This window comes from Macaca mulatta, chromosome 2 (genome assembly GCF_049350105.2).
Source record: "Macaca mulatta isolate MMU2019108-1 chromosome 2, T2T-MMU8v2.0, whole genome shotgun sequence".
In the NCBI taxonomy this organism is placed as follows: Eukaryota; Metazoa; Chordata; class Mammalia; order Primates; family Cercopithecidae; genus Macaca; species Macaca mulatta.
The window spans coordinates 130,945,482-130,961,132 of NC_133407.1; the positions used below are offsets into that span (position 1 = coordinate 130,945,482).

General features: G+C 37.8%; 1 protein-coding gene across 2 annotated transcripts in view; it reads right to left on the reverse strand.

The window, feature by feature from the left end:
- SUCLG2 (succinate-CoA ligase GDP-forming subunit beta) overlaps positions 1 to 15,651 on the reverse strand; it is a 277,798-nt gene that overhangs the window by 27,153 nt on the left and 234,994 nt on the right.

Here is a 15,651-nt window from a genome sequence, read left to right on the forward strand (position 1 = left end):
AAATACTGTAGCATATACAAGAAGCACAGTAAGTGCAACTATTAGGTTTTGTCTTTTCCTATTCCAATCAGGAATGCTAATTTAGTCCCACTGCAGCAGCACGAGGTTGATAAAAATCAAGCAAGCATGTTTATATTAGTCAAGATAAGGACTTTAAAAAAAATCACAAGCTATTTTAATTCTGAACGTTGTTGCTCTTGTTTAAGCATCTGTTTTTGTGAAACTGTTTTTCTTTCTTTTTTGTTGTTTTTATTTTCCTGATGAATTCTAATCATGTCTTCTAATCCATTGGCAGCCAACGAAGGAAAATAAATGGTGAAGGAAATGAGATGCAGCTTGGATAATTGATGTTTGTATGCCTGGCTTTAATAAAAAATACTCTGCTAAATTAGAGGGGAGTCTAAATGGATTCAGTCAATAAGGAAGTGATTCAGGTGAGGAATTCAATCTTGGGCTTTATTGTAATAATACAAATAAACCAACAGATTGGTTCGATTGGGACCAGATTTGCCTTCTGCTGAAATTCTGGCAAGCTGCTCAGGCTCACATTTCTACCTTTGGTATATTCTTGGAGTTTGAAATTATTTTCTTTCGTATGAATTCAAATGCCACGATCCTTGGAATAAAGCAATTCATATACCTCCAAAATAGCTAAAATTGACATGTGAAAAATAGCATTCCTCGAAAGATACCCTCCCACTCTGCCCTTTTAATTTCTTCCAAGGAAAAAAGAAATAATTTTAGTGAGTCCACGATCCTGCCCGAAAATCTCAAAATCAAAAGGAAATGTCTTATACAACACCCTTAATACAAAACAAGATTTGGGAATTTTAAATTCATCAGTTGAGATGAACCCATCATTTTATTCCAACTTCTCTGAACTGAGAGCATGGAAACGACATCTTATGGATAGATCCTCTGGGGACAGTAACTTGTTGGAGAGTCAAGTTTCCATTCAGGTTGACCTCTGACAGCAGTCAGGTGAACCTAGGGAAATGGGTCTAATTGGACTCTAATCTGTCCTTACTCTGTTTATTCTCTTCTTCCTATATTCTTCACTTTACTTACATTCTATAATTTACTCCTTGCTAGAATAAGCAAAATTGTATGGAGGATTAAGGTTTATTGAGTGTTAATTTTCCTAGGTGCTAGAAATTATGTATTTCAACTTTCCCTGGTAAATAAACAAACTCAATGAGCTTAAACGTCACACAGCAGTAGGCAATGGAGTCAAGATTTAAACTAAGTCAGTCTTACTGTAAAGTCCATGTTCTTTCCACTCCCTCTGGTAGTCTCTCTATAATCAGAGACTCCCAAGATTAGTCAAGAGTTCCAGCTCCATGTTGGTCCTATTTCCAAGCTTCAAGGACATGCTTCTGAGTCCTGTATTCTGGTGCCCAAGTATTTCTTGCTTTCAAATTTTGCTGCTGAATTAAAATCAATCTTTTGATTTGTAAGATATCTTTTATAGGTTTGTGGACCAATGGGTTTTAGTTCTTTACAAATAAAGATATTTCCTGTTTACTGATAAAAGAGTTGTCCAGAGCTCATGGTTTGCATTTCCTAGTTAGATGGGGCTGGGGAGGGGTCATGAAGGTACAAGAGTGGGGCCTGGCCTTCAAACACTAAACTCTGTCCTGAGCTGAAACAGATGTTCCTAACAAGACCTCTCTCTGCAGACTGATAGCTCCTCCTCCCCATTTCTGAAACACTGAAATTTATACTGTTGCCACTAATACTCTTTGAAATTACGGTCATAAAAATTCTAATGGTGAGACATCATCATCAATACAGATTTTAGATATCAGGCAGTGGAATGGCCACTGGAAGGCATGGTAACTCTGTACGTGGCTGCTCGGAGAATGATGATGGGGGCACATTCTAGTTCCATGGCAGAGATCTTTGACCTGTTAACAATGTCTGTCACGGAAGTGGAGGAAAGAGTCAATGCAAGTGTATAATATATTTGTTTCCTTAACTTTGGAGTTACATGACACATATTAATTACACATAATTATAACTAACGGTGTAGCCTGTCAACATTGCCCCTCCTTTAATAATTTTTACAAAGAAAAGATCAGGCAGTAAAGAAATCCAATTCACATCCTGCATAACCACCAAGAATATATTAATTATGTAGGTTTAGGTATATGTAAAGCAAAAAATTTAAATATAGACTTCCAGCTCTAAAGAGAATGAAGACATCTTCCATTAGGAATACTGGTATAGCTTAACAGGTTAAAAACTAATGTGAATACTGCACCATATAAATTATAAAGCCATACTTCCTCCCAAAACAAGGACCTGTTTCCTTAAATCAAACTTCTCCAAAGTATATTCTATGGAGTATTAGACCTAAGTAATGCTCCTTGAAAAAATCTTCTGGTCAAATAATTTGGATTCTAGCTTAATGTGAGCTTTAGCAGACCATCTGTGTTCTAAGTTATAACACTTTAATTTAGTCATTTTCTGCAAAAGCGTCAATGGGTTGGAAATGTGATCTGCAGAGAGCTGTCAGAAAAGGTGTGTAGGAGCTGGTATATTTGTGATTAGGTGGCACAGAGATCTAGGGTCCTTCTTTACATAGATGCTAATCATTTCATCATTTAGGTCAAAGTTATAGTATCTACAAAAGTAGAAGCCTTTCACAATCAAGAATAGCAACTACAAAGGCCCTGGTCAGGCCAAGGGTGGCATATAAATGCTTCTGTAGTTGTCAGCAGACAGGGTAGTAGTGGTTAAGTCAGGTATTAACAGGATTTTCGGAAGAAGAAAAATCTAAAGACGGAAATATTGATTGGCATTATAAATAGGAACAGGAGACAAGGAGTTAAACGGACTGAAGGGCACAGAAATTTGGGGGAATAGCACAAACACAGTTTCTACTTTTTCCAGCAATAGTTCCCATATCCTTCTGAACTGAGAATCAGAACCATTGTCATGATTACAAAACAAAAACCACTTGGACATTTAGAATGGCAAATGCAAGGTTCTTTTTTGAGTGCTGTGTGTTTAAAATAAATCATGCAAAAACTACCATAATGTATAATTTGGCCACAGAGATATTCAAAGCTAAAAAAAAATAGAGCAAAGAGATTTTGGTCATACTATTTCATAAAAGGGCATCAAAAGACTTCAAAAAAGAGGTATATAATTCTCTCTTAACAAATCAGCTATTAGAATTGACTGTTCAGAAATATTTGGTTACAAAACTGTCTTTCCAGCTTAACAGATAATTGCTTTCAAAGCAGGATACTCATTGCTTATAATGCAATATCTATATTTCATTTGTAATGGGAGTTACATTGGTGCAGATTAAGAATATTTATTGGCACATTCTTTCTGAGCCACATTTTGTCCAATCATCTCAGACTTATGTCATCTTGATGCATGTAAATATCCATCATCATTTGTTGGAGGGTTAATATAGAGAACACCCATAAAATTGGCAACTTGGTGAAGGACCCATTTATTAATCTATAAACAGGATGTCTATCCATCTATCATTGCAACATATCAGTCTCCACAGGGTTACTGTCCCTACAAGCAAGAGGGAAAAAAAATATTTCCATGAGTGCTTTCTTCTCCTTTATTTGTGATTAACATCAATTAGAAAAAAAAAAATAGCCAAGCAGAGAGAACCAAAACTTAGGACCACACAGATTCACACTTCACACCACAGAGAAATGAAGACAAAGTTAGTTAATGGCAAAACCCACTGTTTCTGTAAATAACAAATCTAATGTAAAACAAAGGTGGAATCTAATGATTCTGTGAGGTTTTAGGCATCTGTTCAAATAAACCTATTTGATCATTTAGTTTTCTGGAAAAATAAGGGGTTGATAAAGATTCATATCAAAATCCTAGTGGATAAATATCTGGCTGGAAAGAGTAAAAACATAAAATTCCAGCGAAGATATCAGTGATCTATAAGCTATTTCTTATAGGCTAAAATTTATATTAAAATTATTTTAAGTAAAAGTATTTTTAAAACACATACATGTTTTATTCATTACAAATCTCACTAGTATATTTGTGAAAGGCAATTTACTGCCAAATTTCTTTACAAAAACAAGTTTCCACTTCATTTCCCCAAATCCCCACCAAGTTCATTCCAGTAAAATGACTCTAATGCCAAACCTCACACTCAGAATCTTAAATTCTGAAATTTCAGAATTTTCAGTCACTGCTGAAAAAATTCATTAATATCTCAAACTTAAATTCAGGTGAATTAAGAGGAAAACCAAATAAACAATAATGCAAGAAAGTTATAACATTTATTATAAAAATCAACATCCCATTTGAATTAAGGCTCCTCTGAAATGCCTGGGCAGGGCTGGTGCCCGGTAATATTTAATATCAGGAGGAATGGAATCTTGTAGAATTCATTCTACACTGACCAGCAGTATCAAGTGTCACTGTTGCCAAAAAACATTCTCAGCTGTAGATAATATTATAAAATTACTAATATCACTGTCTGACCTTGCTGTTATCTGTTGTGTGGAACTCAGATCTATTTATTTAGCTGTTCAGCAAATGTCAGTATACCACGTCTGGAGCAAATTACAAACTACATTGGCAGAGCACTCCCCCACAGCCTGTTAAGTAAGGAATTGAACAAAATGCTTTCTACCTCAAAGTGTCTAAATCATTGATTGGCCACACCTTCTCTCATCCATGGTTAACTTTTCGTGGACCTCGAAGAGTTCTCTAGCTATTAGACTCCTTTTCCAAAAGGATTCCAGAATATTCTATTCTCTGAGGCACATGTTAAACAGACTATCAAAACATCATGATTTGGGACCTAGCTGTGCTGCAGAATTGTCAGGGGCCTCTCCAGATCCTCTCCACTCTTTTGCAACCTCCTCTTGGACCTGGGAAGCTGACTAGAGAGAACAGATTAACGGGTTCCTTTTGGATCTGACATCTGGGGAACCCTGGCAGGAGGAAAGGGAATCTGGGGCATTTATTCCCCCATCCCTCCCAGTATGATTGTCTTGGGTGGCTGTTTCCTCCACAGAAGGTATCTGAGCATCTCAGGAAAGTCTTCATTACAGGATATTCTCTTCTGGTCAAGTAGTCACCTCCTTCTCTCTCTTTCAGCTTTGGGACAGAAGCGATCCCAGGCTGCCAGCCCAGGTTCCCTTAACCCCACATACACCGTCATTATCAATATTTTAAAAAGTAAACTTTCCTCCATATACTGTGAGATGAGTGTGCCATTGTTTCCTTTTAAGACTGATAATGTGCCATTCTGACCAACCCAGCTTGCTTTTGGGAAAATCCATTCAACCTTCTAGAACTGGAAGGTTAATATTTTTTTCAGTTACCCCCTCTCCACAAGATAACCATGGTCATGGGTTACACAATGAAATAAAAGTCAAATAAATCTGCACATTGTCAGCACAAGCCATTAAATGAGTATTATCACAAACATTTCTTTCCTTGGCTCTTTTTGGGACATGGCTAATACCTAAGAATCTGAGATTGTTGCTCATTAGCTGTCTGGATCTACACCCCAGTTAAAGGCAGAAAAAGGAAAACAAGCTAAAGGCTTTATTATCTTGGGTCCTGTCCATTATAAATGACAGATGATGGCTTGTCAGGTGAAAACGAGCTTCTCAGCACTAAAATGGCTTCATTTAGTTTATTAGCCACAAACAGAACTAAGGAAAGTCCATCAAGAAGGTGACTTGCAATCCTTATTTTCAGCATAATGAAAGATGGGCTCAATAAGACTGAATCCCCATGTGGTCTCCTAGTCTGTCTAAAGAAGGAACATGTGTAACATGGAGACAAACTCGAGAAGATGGTTAATATTTAAAAATGTAGATCTGCAATCTTGAACAAAAGGCGTTGTTTAACTTCCATAAAATGCCAGTGACCCAGCTGCAAGTAGTCACCATACATTTATCTCAAAAGCCACATTATTCTATTCTACTAAGCAAATAAACTGTGTTTTTTTTTTTTTTTTTTTGAGACAGAGTCTCGCTCTGCCGCGCAGGCTGGAGTGCAGTGGCCGGATCTCAGCTCACTGCAAGCTCCGCCTCCCGGGTTCACGCCATTCTCCTGCCTCAGCCTCCCGAGTACCTGGGACTACAGGCGCCCGCCACTGCGCCCGGCTAGTTTTTTGTATTTTTTTTAGTAGAGACGGGGTTTCACCGTGTTAGCCAGGATGGTCTCGATCTCCTGACCTCGTGATCCGCCCGTCTCGGCCTCCCAAAGTGCTGGGATTACAGGCTTGAGCCACCGCGCCCGGCCTAAACTGTGTTATTGAGCTGTTAACAGTCAACCAAAAAAAATTCCCAAAAGGAATATGTATAGGATGGCTTAACAACCAAGAAAAACTGTGGGGAAGGAAACTAAAGCTCTCAAATTTCACATGGCTTTTCTAGGAATTGAGCAGCATTCAGTAAAGACAGATACACACACAGTACCTAAGTCTACAATGTAGACAAGCATTTGCTTTCCTGATATGCTAGAGCTTCCTTTTGTCTTCCCTGCTCTGTAACTCTCCTTTATTCTCTGAAATGTCTGGACAAATGTCCCTGCTTGCAGATGCCTACCTCATCCATCTTATCACACATGTTTCTCAGTATGGGTTTATCACATGAACATGTATTTTCCAATATGTTAGATCCAAAAAATAGTTTTCAACCTGTTTAATGTCTATTGTGTGTCCTATCAAAGTAGAAACTTCTTGGGTTGACAACAATATTTTTGTAAATGTCTTGATGTGCCACCTTTTTATTTCCTTTTTATTTTCATGATTGCCTTGAATATCATGTCAAAGTTCTTACCCCGGAAACCTGGATGGTCTTCTGTGTTGCTCAAGGCTAGCTGAGGTCATCTCCCATTTTTTTGTTTGTCTTGAGTAGGTGATGCTTCCTGTAATGCCCATTTCTGCTACATGAGTTCCCTTTCGTACTATGCCATCTAACTAGACTCTAAAGTTCTTGTCACCTAGTTGAGAAGACTAATGTCCGCCTTGGCAGATTTGAGAACAGGAATTCCATCCCAGTTTCATGTTACAGTTCCAAATGACTGTTTTTATAGATGTATCGAGTACCTTGATGTTGGGGGTACTTCTTATGGGAGATTCTATTGACTAACTGACTTGCAGAGTGTTAATTTTAATTGGAAGATGTGGTTTCAAACTCAGTGCCAGGCAGGTGAGTAAATGAGTAGACAGGTATTAGATTAAGACAACAGAAAATACTCTGACATACCAGCAAGGACATTTTAAAAAGGGGCAGTTGCTACACAATCCATCCAATTGTTGCCATGGGAATGTAGGCCTATTATGCCCAGATCTTTCCAGTTTTCAAAAGCCAAAATTCTGGATTTTTAAACACACTAGGCTTACTAGACAAAATGTATCTGAGAACAGCATCTGTCCTTACTGCTTAATCTATGTATTTCCCATGACTACACAGATGTATCAACATCCTGGAAGATGCTTTCCAAACCAGTGCATCTTTCCTGATACTGTTGCTACCCTCTCTAACTTTCAGATTTTCCCTCTCCCTCAAATAATCTGAGAATTTCTATTTCTTTTTTCTTTATGAGCTGTGATCTTGGCTCTGTTGCCCCGACTGGAGTGCAATGTCACGATCACAGCTCATTGCAGACTTGACCTTCCAGGCTCAAGCAATCCCACCTCAGGCTCTTGAGTAGTTGGGACTACAGGCATGTGCCACATGCCCAGATAATTTTTAAAAAAGTTTTTGGTAGAGATGGAGCCTCGCTATGTTGCCTAGGCTGGTCCCAAAATCCTGGGCTCAAGTGATCCTCCTGCTTAGCCCTCCCAAAGTACTGAGATTACAAGTGTGAGCCACCATGCCTGGCCAGAATTTGAAAATATTTCTGCATATAATGAAATATTCGGTTGGAAAACTGTTGCATGTGTGAATGACGGAATGCAGAATAAAGCTACAGAGACAGAAAGATAGAAAAGAAACCAAGCAAGTTTGGAGAAGGACACAAGTAGGATTTCTCAGGCTACAAAAACGACTGAAGAGTTACACAGCATGAATTTACATATGGCAGCAATCATACTAAGGCTGAAGTAGCTATCACTTCTTAATCACTTACTAGATGCCAGGCTCTTCCTAAATCTTTTATATGTCCTAACTTACTGATATCTCACCACGACCCTGTAAAGAAGGTAACTACTTTCCATATTTTACAGATGGCATACAGTATAGAGGCATTAGGTAACTCCTCTAAGCCACACATTTGGTAATCCTAAACCCTCATGTGACTCCAGATCTACTGTGTCATATGGTTTGCCCTATAATCTTCCACTCTAACACCTTCAGTCACCCTACTGGCCAACTTGGCTCAAATCCTTGTCAGAGCTTAAAATGTCCTTTCTATACATCCAGATGCAACACAATCCTTAAACATGAGACAAATTCTCCCTTGAAGATCTCCTTCCATGATAGTTTTAAAATATGCCCACAAATCCCTTAATGTTCTTCTCTTCAAGATGTAGAGCTTAATCGTCCTCCTCTGGAGCATGGGCTAGACTGGATCACTATCCATTCTAATGAGCAGAATATGGTGGACATGACAGTGTGTGACTTTTGAGACCAGGTTATGAAGAGTACTGGGCCTCCTTCCTCTTTGTTCTCTCTCTTGGATCACTCGCTCTGGGCAAGCCAACTGCCATACCATAAGGACGAATGCTCAAGAGACTTCTATCCAGCAAGGAACCAAGGCCTCAGGCCTCCTACCAACTGCCATGTGAGTCATTTTGGAAGCAGACTGATCCTCCAGCCCCAATCAATCAAGTCTTGAGATGACAGTGAACCTGGCATACTTCTTGACTGCAACCTCATGAGAGACCCTGAGGCAGAACGAACCTACAACCAATACCAGATGTCACTTATCAATAAACTCAAGGTTGAATTGTTGGTTCACTGATAGGCAGAGTTTTCAATAAGAATTTAGGTAGCTCTTTCAATAAAATATTTTTCACACTTAAATTAATGGCAGATTGTTGAATAAACATGAATATGCTTTTACCATTTAATGACCACATATGAAAATTGAAATGAATGCTTTGCCATACTGAAATATACTAAACTGCAAGTTCTAAAAAGTGACATAGATTCATACTTTTAAACAGGTGATTTTCCTAAATTTTACACTTAAAAAATCCCACTATAATAATACTGCTTTGGAACATGCTAGCTTTTCTTTTTCTTAATCAGGACTATGTACAGGGAATATGAGATAATTTGGTATCCTATTAGAATCTTATTTCTCTGACATGAGTAAGTTGGGCTGATTTCTATAATGATCTGTTACATATGCCTTAAGTCTTCAAGTGCAATGTGTGTTAAGTGAAAAGTACTGTGGAATTAACATCACAATTACATCTTAACAAATTGCAGGAAATAATCTAAATTTGTTAAGTACGTTGCTAAGTATATGACTATCCACATAAAGTTTAATCAATTTCATGACAAAATCTACTTCAAACCCTCCGAAATTCTGATTGTGTTCCTTAATATAGACTATTGAAAATTATTAAAATATGTGATTTAGTGCTACAATAAGTGAATTAAGGCAAGATCAAGATGAACTACAACTGAGACAGGTATCCACTAGAGGCCAGTGTACTTCGGCGTGGAGAAGGAATTTATAACCAATCCCTGTGGAAAAACCAACATTATTTCTACTATTCAAAAGTGGAGGTCTTGTGAATTGACAAAAAAAAAATGATGAAGAAAGCTTTTTTGATTCTCTGAAAAGAAAATTTCAAAGGATAAGAAAGATGAGTTAAGGAAGGATGAGTCATGAAAAATAAGAGCAAAGAGAATTCCTGTCTACAGAAAAAAAAAAAACAGTACTACCATACACTGTACTGTTTGATGTTTCACCAACGTAAGAGTAAATTTTCAAGATACTTGGTGTAATTGTAAGCTTTTTCATAAATGTTTCATTTGGCAATATATTGGAAATAATTAAAGAACTCGAGTACTTAGAAAGTACCACAGTAATTTCATCTTCAGGGTAGTCGTCATTGCTAGCTGCCTAGACAAGGCCAAGGGTTTTGAAATGGCAGGGAATAAAACTGCTTGTCTGCAATTTTCTTCTCTTAAACAACTGTATTCAGAACAAGTACCAAATGGTTCCTTCTCAAATATGGAATAATTTATATAAACTCACCTAGCACTATATTCATACTGTAAAAGACATTTCTTAATAATGGTGCGACATGACGCTTACAATACTTTTTAACAAGGAACTGAACTAGTTTCTCAAAACTAAAAATAGGAGTGGAGATGAAAATCTGATTGTTTAGTAAAGCGTAGAGAGTAACAGTAGGTAGAATCCTGAGTCGGAGATTTTACTTTGTAGGAGTGAAGGCTGAATGATTTAACACATAACCCACGGATGTGTACTCTTTCCTCTTTTCCTCCAGCAGAGAAAGGCACCTTATGTAATGTGGGCATGCCGGGGAGATGAATGAATCAGAAAATCTTAGAGCTAGGCAGGACCTGAGGGTTCAGCCAGCCGCAGCTTGAACCTTTTCAAAGACAGGGAGCTTCCTCCTTTGCAAGGTGGCCCATTGCATCCCTCCATTGCATTGTTGAGGCTATAGCTGTTTGAAAGTTATTCTTTAATCTTTATATTGTGGGACCTCATCTGATACAACAAAATACTGTTCTAGCTTCTGAGGCCAAAAAGAGGACATAAGATACAAAGATAAATAACACATGATCCTGACTTCGAGGAGCTGTAAAATTCCACCCATGGAGTAGGGTTCTGATTCTGATCTCTGCAACAAAAGCACTGGCTCTATCACTTACTAGGTGTGTGAATTAGCTAACTTCTTTGGGCCTCAGTTTCTTCATCTTTAAAATGGGGATAATAATATTAGTACCTACCTTTGCAGGGTTGGTGCTAGGATTAAATGAGATAATTAAAATAAGACACTAAAACCAGTACCTATTAACCAGTACTTATTATATACCTATAACCAGTACTTATTAGTAGTCAGCAATTATTGCTACTCACCACTTACCTGGCATATAAGTAATTCAACCCTTTCCAAACTCCTATGAGCTATGATTTTATTACCACTATTTTTAGAGACAGGAAAACTGGGGCTCAGAGAGCTGAAGTAGTTTGCCAAGATCAGCAGCTAGTTAATGGCCAGACAAGGATTTGAACACAGGTTTATCTAATGACAAGCGCTTTCACCATTACATTAAGCTGTTTTGATGAACAGTAAAGCAAATTCCTAATCCTAAAGTGACAGGGCCAGTATTCACTGACAAAAGCTATGACACATCCCTAATTTTTCCTTTCTCTGATATAAATATAGTTAGTGCCAAAAGCTAACCACAAGATCCCTGCCTTCCTGGCCATGGTAGAACAGGGGCCCTGGAGATGGAAGAATCTTTGAAGTCCCTGAGTCCTGCTTCCAGTGAGCTATCTTGCCTGCTGTCCCAACCTCTGTTCCTGAAGCCCATACCATCCTGATTAATCTCTGCCTCCATAGAGGTGGGGCTTCCACTGCATATAACTGTTCCTCATGGGATAATCACAAATGGCCTGGACCTCTCCTGGAACTCAGGGATAACAAAAAAGTATTGAGAGAGAACTATCTAGTTGGGAATAAAGACACACAGGTGAACGTTATAAGAAATGCATTCAGTGAAACCTTTGAAATAGTTGTGTGTGCTCTAGGCCAAGTCATGGATTAAAAACAAAAAAGGTCTGCACAATGTTAGGGTCAGAATACGATGGTATGTCATTTAAGAGTATTTCTAGGTTGCTTGCTTCCTGATACTACAAAAGCATGCTCAGTCATCTCTGTTCTCTATCACCAGGCACTCAGTCCTGTGATGAAAGGATGCTGGCATTCCATTTACATCAGCTAAATTTACAAAGAAACTGACTGTCTGTTGATGGCCTGTTTAGAGGAACCAATTAAAATAACTCTAAATCATGTCTGTAATTTTCTGAAGAGATACACTTACCACACCCCACTTAGAACACCAGGTCAGATGTTATCCTGGTCTCTTCTGATGTAGATTTTCTACTCCTTTGAACTTAAAAGATACAGTTCTGCCTATTCATTAGGAAGGTACATAAGAAATTGGCTTACAAACTACAGTGAATCAGAATGTCCAATTGTCTGACTCCAGCTCTGAGAAATGTAACTAAAATCATGAACCGTAATACTAACAAAAAATTATGGTCCTTTATCTGGGAAGGTCTGTGCTTTCATACAGCTAGTAAGGCCAGAGGAAACAATTTAAACTCAAATCTTAGTGACTGTTTTCTTAAAATCTTATATTAGAATCATTCTCTCTCAAATGTTAATGAGAAGAGAAATTTATGTTGAGTTGACCCCCAATTTATGACAGTATGATATGAAATTTCCTCCTCCTTGTCAAAAATGAGGCTTCTCCAAATAAGTGTCAAACTATTATAATTTACAATGATTTAAAAACTGTTATTGACATGATCCACAGAGTGGATAATAAACAAGCAGGAAAAGAAATAGGATAATTGTGAAGTGAAAAAAAATTAGAACGACAGGTTGCATGATTGAATTGGAAGCTGAAAATCAAAAGCTGCTGAACCATGCAATCATTTCACAGAGGCATGTTTCTCTTTAAGATGTTTAAGAAAAGGTGAGGGAAACATCAAAGACACTGCCAGGAAGGCAGGGATGGTTTGATTGCTTCATGAAGAGAATTAATTGGCATGTATTAGGAAGCTGCAGACTTTGATATGGGCAGCAGCACCCAGTTGGCTTGATTTATTATCATGATTACACAGAAACCAATTTATTTGCAAGGCATAAAGTAGACACTTGCCATCCTAAATTCAGGAGAAAAATGGGGAAAATGGACTTGGGTGAAAAAAGGAAAATGAAATTGAATTGAGTCTGAAGTGACTTAACAATCATATATAAGTCCAAGCATTTGTCACAAGTCAGGTATCTCATCTACAAAACATGTAACGTAATAAATTGACTTTACTAAAATGTACTGACCTGAAAATTGTTTGTGATTTTGTTTTATAACAATACCATACTGGTGGTAAGTGAGAAAGATAATGATCTAGAACAATGTGTTCCAAAAACAAATTTGGCTGTATATTGGCAAATTATATTTTCATCTCTGGCTTCAGGAGAAGTAAGGGAAAGACTAAAAAACAAAGTGGTAGGAGGAGTATTATTAAGTATGAGTGTGGGATGGTGTGGGAAATAATAGATTATTTTCTTGTTACTGATTTGCAAAGGTCCATATACCACAAAGTAAAACTATTTTTCTTTCTCTCTTAATTTGATATTGAAGAATAAGGAGAATCTCAAGAGGACTACTCAATCCACAACTACCCTACAACATGACTTAAAGACACATGTAGGAGTCCTTTTCATATTTCAAAAAACAATCCTCCATAAGGCAGCATGATAAAGTAAAAAACAAAGAAATATACACACACACACAAAGACATACACCATATGCATACTGTGTATGTGTGTGAGTGTGTGTGTGTGTGTCTCTTAATTCTAAAGAAGGTGCTTGTTGTATGTTCCAATGAGAGTTAGTAAGAAACATGACTGTCATCTTTTCCTTTCTCCTTGCAGTAATCCTAGTTTTACCGTCAGGCACATATGGGTTTTTCAATAACCATAACTCAGATAAACATGTAATATCTAAGAATAGTTAACTTTTTATTAAGGCTGTTAGTCTGTGTGAGGTGTAATGTTAAGCACATCATAAGTATCAGGTCATTTCATCCGCACAAGAAGTTCAGGTGTTAACACGGGAGATCACAGAGGTTAATAACTTGCCCATAGTCCTGTAGCTGCTTAATGTCTGAGCAGGAATTTCAATCTGTGTCTATCTGACCATGCAGCTTACCCAAACTCTTATCTAACCTGATACCCTGTCTACCACATTTAAAGACCCATTGTCTTTAAAGACTCACTTTAAAGACCCATTTAAAGACCCACTGTCCTACCACTGCCAGGGTACCCCACATACTCTATTACAGTACAATATGACCCTAGACATATGATAACAGAGTCCTTTTTATATTTCCCAAAACAATTCTCCCTCAGCAAAAAACAAGCAAAGAAGCAGGGATGCAAAACAATTCACTAGCAGTCAGGTGGGAGACCTGGGTTCTAGTCTTTGCTCTTCCCTGATTTAGGTACAGGACCTTGGACACATCTCTTCATCTCTCAGGACCTCAATTGCAACACCTATTAGAAAATCCTTGAGAAACATTTCTGCACAAACACACTAAATGTATAGTTAACTAATATGTGTCAATCACAGTGAAGATCACTAGCACCAGATTGTTGCTTTTATTCCACTATGGTATGTTTATATAAATATTTTACTGCTATAAAAATGAAAGATAAATAGTATTCATTGGGAGAATGGGGCTTAGCAACTCCATGTTTTGTCATCTACTACTACATATCTAGGTCAAATTTGGCTTTTATGAATAAATGAAGAATGAAGACAAAAACTGCAAATTGGAAGACTTTAATTAGAATATAAAGACTGTTAAGAGAACTGAATTGCATCTTTGACATAAACTGGACTAGAAAAATAATCAAAATTGGCTTTTAAAAAGTCTATTTGGGTTATGTTGAGGAGGAGGATAGTCTAATGAGAAACGTTTTCAATTCTTAGAATAAAAGCAAAGAAGATTTGCACAGTAATCAGTCTACATGCATACAGTACAGTCCTTCAAGGCAGGAAGAAGTTTACTCAAATGAGGCAAGTAAATGCAGAACAGAAGTGAATGGCTGTCAGCTCTACCTGAGGCACAGAGACTAAGCTTCAAAACTTGGGGTTTTTCTTTCACCCTAAATAGCTTCGATGAGAAATACAGTAAGACAGGGAGGTTTAAAAATAAGAATATTCAGGCCGGGCGCAGTGGCTTACACCTGTAATCCCAGCACTTTGGGAGGCTGAAGCAGGCGGATCACGAGGTCAAGAGATTGAGATCATCCTGGCCAACATGGTGAAACTCTGTCTCCACTAAAAATACAAATAAATTAGCTGGGTGTGGTGGTGCATGCCTATAACCCCAGCTACTTGGGAGGCTGAGGCAGGAGAATCACTTGAACCTGGGAGGCAGAGGTTACAGTGAGCCAAGATCGCGCCACTGCACTCCAGCCTGGCGACAGAGTGAGACTCCATCTCAACAACAACAAAAAAGAACATTCAACATGATTTTACTAAGATCTTACAATATGTGTACAACTGTGTTGAGATGTGGGGACAAAGGAAATCTGTGACCAGAAAGTCATTCTTTTCCTTTGCTAATTTTATAATCTAGTGGTGAACTTCATGTTGAGAATGAGAAAGAGATTTCAAAGGCACAGCTCAACTAAGAACATCTTCTTATAAACCATAAAGTTCCAGTTTAATAGCTACTTTACCATTTACTAAGATAATGCCTATAAGGAGGTAACTGTGGACTCTTTATTATCTGTGCATCTTACTAAAGGGCGGGCAATTGACAGATAGAGCATCTGTATCATTTACACTTAATAAGCATCTTCAGCTACAACAAGAGAGATGGTCAATACTCAAAAGGTTGTGAAGACACCCATCACATTAGGTGGAAGCTTCTGGACCTGAGAATGGAAGGTAG